Source organism: Egretta garzetta, unplaced genomic scaffold (genome assembly GCF_000687185.1).
Source record: "Egretta garzetta isolate BGI_Z169 unplaced genomic scaffold, ASM68718v1 scaffold287, whole genome shotgun sequence".
NCBI lineage: Eukaryota > Metazoa > Chordata > Aves > Pelecaniformes > Ardeidae > Egretta > Egretta garzetta.
Genome location: NW_009260435.1, coordinates 8,668,458 through 8,673,076, shown reverse-complemented (window position 1 = coordinate 8,673,076; position 4,619 = coordinate 8,668,458). Strand labels below are relative to the sequence as shown.

The 4,619-nt window shown below is 43.9% G+C and overlaps 1 long non-coding RNA gene across 1 annotated transcript; it reads left to right on the top strand.

The window, feature by feature from the left end:
• The first annotated feature begins 9 nt into the window (after window positions 1-9).
• Window positions 10-3,402, top strand: LOC118452813. Its single transcript, XR_004842671.1, has 3 exons — window positions 10-878; window positions 1,424-1,505; window positions 2,878-3,402. It is a non-coding gene; the product is annotated as an uncharacterized LOC118452813 (long non-coding RNA).
• Window positions 3,403-4,619: the final 1,217 nt, after the last annotated feature.

Sequence of the window (4,619 nt, the reverse complement as noted above, 5' to 3'; positions counted from 1 at the left end):
CGGCTGCGGCGTTGCTGGCGTCGGGCGGCCCCGCTGTGCACGGCCTGGCCCTGCTTCGGGAGAGCGGGGACGGGAGGGGGGGGCCCTCCCGCCGCGATTTCTCCTTTTAATGGCTTCCCCCTCCCCCTTCTCCCCAGTCAACTTAAAGCTTTTGTAAGAATTCCTCCTGTGAAGATTGTCCCTTACGGCGAACTAAAGCTTTTACCTATTAGCCAGAAGTACTTGTCGGCGATCATTTTGTCAGCAGCAGTAACAAGCGTAGCTGTCAGTGCTGCCACAGAAACAGGGTTTGACTTTACGGTAGTCAACCCGCACGCTTGCTCGAGTCCCCTCAGTAAGTGATGCTGTTTGTTGAGAGGTTTCACCGTGATCGCTTCCTGCAAATGTTCTAAATATTTCCTATTGTAGAATATGTTACATAATGCATATGTTATATAATTTTAATTACTGCGAGGTAAATATAGAAGGCAGCAAGTGAGGCAGCAAATTCAGTTATCTGTAAGATGGGCTGTACTGATAACAGCAAGCACTGTGCCGTCGTGGGGCTTGGTCATAGGAATATAGCAGTAAGCTCATTTGTAGGATACTTTTCCAAAGCCTGCTTTAGAAGGAAGAGCTGTAGGAAGAACACAGTGCCTCCCCAAAAGCTTTGTCCAAAATTTTAATGCATGACAACAAAAATATTTTAATTAATTTTTACTGGCTTGAGTCAGATTCCAGGTGATCCCAGGAACAAGTCAGTGAGAAGATGGAATTGCTTTGTCCATGTTAGATGTGGGAAACAGCATTGTGTTCTCCTTGTTGCTGACTCCAAACGAGCGTTGCTGTCTGTACTGGGAAGTCCACGGGGAAGCAGTAGAAAGGATTGAGTGGTTTAGGTGAGGGTGGGAATTTGTTGTAAAAAACCAAACCAAAAAAACCCCTGAAGCAGGAAGGGAGGTTTGCTGACTTCTCTCCAGGGCTATAGATTTGCTGAGCAACAGCATTTACCATGGATAAATTGGTGGCTGTGGATGCAGGCTGAGCACATGTGTGTTGATTTAAAGGAGTCATTCCAGTGAAAACTCCATCGTGGGTCAAATGCTGTGTTGGGAACACCCTAGGAGCTCATACAGTTCGGGTGGTGGTGGCGAATTAATTCAGTGTGTGTAAATTTAAAAATAAATAAACCAAAAGAGGACATGCAAGCTTAATGATTTTATTCACACAGGCATGATACATTAAATAGTAATACAGAATACATTTTCTCACATCCCTGAATGCACAACAGCTGTCTGCTGTATCAAATATTTTTCCTTTAAGTGGTGGGTGGAACGCAGTTCATGAAGGCTGTGGAAAGAGCGTATGACTGTGATTATTTTCAGTGGTTTGTGCTCAAGAGATTTGGTTTTTATATTCCTCTTAATTTTTTTATGTCCTGTAGGTAATTCTTCATTTTCATGTTGAAGCATGTGGAAGAATGTTGCCATCGCCATCTGGCAACTAGCAATTCCCTGATTGCTCTGGTTGGTAGCTGACCATATTGATGTTGGTAGCTCAGCTGTCAGGGCTGTTACCGTGAAGATTTACAGTTGTGTTATATGCTCTGTCAGAGTCTGGAGTTCACTGATGACTTCATGTGTGTGGGTTTTACCTGCCTGTTACTTGCACTACTCCATGAAAGACCTAAGAGTTCTCTAAGGAAGGGGGTTTTGTCCACAAGCATAATACATTCATTTATCTCAATGGAAAAAGCACCCATGATAATGCAATTGGGCAACCATCTTCAGGACTTCAACCCTGACTGCTGGAGTTCTTGCTCACAAAATCACTAGCAAAATGATTAGTGTTTATGGTTGCTCCTATATTTCTGTGCTATCCATCTGATCTGTTGCTTCCCCGCTAGTGAAGGCCTTTTATTTTTATAGAAGTGAAAGAAAAAAGGGTGTAACAGTAACGTTCCAGCCTTCTATGTAATGTACAAGGAAGGTACCGATGTGTCACAGCAAAACTGGAAGGTTTTAATTTTTGTATGATTTGTGTAGCATGTTTGCCGTCTTTGCCCATTTGTAAGGAAAGAACTGTAGCTAGGGATTGAAGCAGGAATGAAACTGGAAGTATTTTCTTTGTTGCAATTGTCTGAACCAGGTTTCAGATACCTATTTCTTCAGATGTTTTAAAATGTTTTACTTGGTCATATTTTCTCATAAAGATCTCTGAATAGCTAAAAGCAGACAGTTTGTTTGGGTTGGGCTTTTTGAGTTTGTTTTTTTTTAATGTTGACCACATTGTTTTCTGTTTCATTTTCTGTGTATGACTATGACAGGATAAGTATATGTGATGCATGTTTTTTTTTTTTAAACTCCTATCTTTGCAGTGAACAGGAAGAACTTATAGGGAGTGGCAGAGATGAATGGGTACTAAGTAAGTAGCAGCTTCAGAAAGGGGTTGGAGAACAGGTGAAAGATAGTATGGCATGGACACAGAATATCGTGCCTTGCTGTTGCGAGTGCACATGTTAATTCTGATCAGTCTTAAATGAAGAGTGATCAGTGTTAACTGAATAGGTTAAAGGTTCTAAATCTGACCAATGTGGCGGATGATGTGTCCGGGAAACATTAGGTTAAATCTCATTTTAGAATTTCATTGTAATGCAGGATGTGATAGTTACTGACCTCTTTCACAACAGTTTTGGTCAAACTACGTGCGTGAGTTGCTTCGGAAATTTCTGAAATGGCCAACTCATTACAGTTTTGCCTCCCCAGAGCAATCTCCTTTAGGCCAGACTCATGGTATATTTTGGGCCAAAACATACCTTCCCTGAGGCCTTAGGTACCTGCTAAGTTGTCTGGCATGATTTCTGGAAACTTCATTTATATTCTGGTCATTTTTCTACAGGTGCCTGGAAATAAAGTTTTTCAAAGAGGACAGTCAACCCATAGAGATGTGATCAGCAGTAGAATGGCTGCTATGACGTGACTTTTGGTAGTGAGCGTGCTTACTGCCAGCTTCTGCGTGACAAAGTGACACGACGTTGAGGACCAAATGGAATATCTTACGGTATTTTATCTTTAAACCTTATGTCATGGATTATGTGGATATATCATCTTCCACTCAAAGTTTCTAGCTGCAAATAAAACCTTACGAATGTGAACTTCAAAGCCTTAGGTCAGAGGACAAATAAAAAGTATTGTGTTTTGAAATGAAGTTTTAACTTTAATACAATTACGCATCAGTACAAATAATTGTTAGCATTATTGCTTCTACCTCCTTTCGATTTAGTTTTCTAATCAATGCTTATCAGTATTGCAGCTGGAGTAAGTGGTACTAAGTACCAATATTGGTTAAAAAGTAACGCTTCAAGAGAGACAACTATATTTTCACAGTATGTAGGTGGGGGATCTTCCTTGTAACTAAAGTACATTAAAGGCCATTCCTCATGAAATGTATAATGATCTCTGTCACTGGGTGCTTTTCTCTAAAATGAAGTATTATTTGTACATCAAAAGGGAAAAGTACATGTTTATGTCCCTCGGGGCACGGGGAATGGAAGTAATTCTGTTGATATTTTAATACAAATTGCTTCCTGCATTTCCAAGTGGCAAATATATGAATATTCATAGAATCACAAGGCCAGATGATCATCCAATACATGGTGTATACAGGAGAAAAACAGAGGAGAACATTTTAAGGCTCCAGAGTCTCCAGTTTGTTTTTGCCTGGGGGTGGTAAGTCTGGTATCACCCTCCCTTTCCTGTGTAAGATGTCATGGTGGGGACCTGGGGGTGGGAAGGGCTGGGCATGGGGCTGGAGAGCCCTCTCGGCAGCCTGCTGCTTACCACAGCCGGGGGGCTGCCAGGCAGCAGCCTGTGAGGGATGAACGCTTCTCCACACAGGGTGCCTTTCCTCGCTACATTTACTATCTCCCTGGAGCGTTTCAGGTTCTCCAGGATTTTAAGGATCCTTTTCCATTGTCCCTGTGTTTTCTAAGTCCCCTTGCTCCAAAAGAACCGTGTGCCAGCAGCTGCAGAGATTGTAATTTTTAATTTTCACTTTCAGAAGGAAGGGTAGGTAGCCCTCGGTAGCTGGGATCAGGAAAGAGCAGGCCCAGGTCCAGGTGGTGGCAAGTAGGTGCCACCTGGGGGCTCTGCAGGCCTGCGTGGCAGGACCCAAATGAGGGCGCGGGTTCTTCACATGCTGGTCCCCGTTCCCGACGGGCAACCGTTGGGCTGATTCACATTCGGCGTCGCCCGTTTCGGAGAACCGCAGAGTTTATTTGAATGCGCGTTCTTGCGTTAACGTACCTACCTTTACGCTTTGACGCGTTACGGTTTTAACTGTATGTGTTTAAGAGGAAGCTGCTCGTGAACGTTTTGAACTTGGTGTAATCCATATGCAATTTTATTTTGCAAAGTGAGGCTGTATATGGAGATATTAAAAGTACTTAGGCGTATTTTAGGGTAGGCGAGTCCAGGGCGAGTGTGGTAAAGGCGTTTTGGGTCCGGGGGGCCCCGGCCGCTGCCGTCAGTGCCACAGGTCGAGGTTCGTGCTGGCGGCTTGGGCGCGTTGGGGGGGGCTCCGTCCCCGAGCGGTGCGCGTTTCTGCGGGAGCCCGTGGCGGTGCCCCTAAGCGGGCCGGGG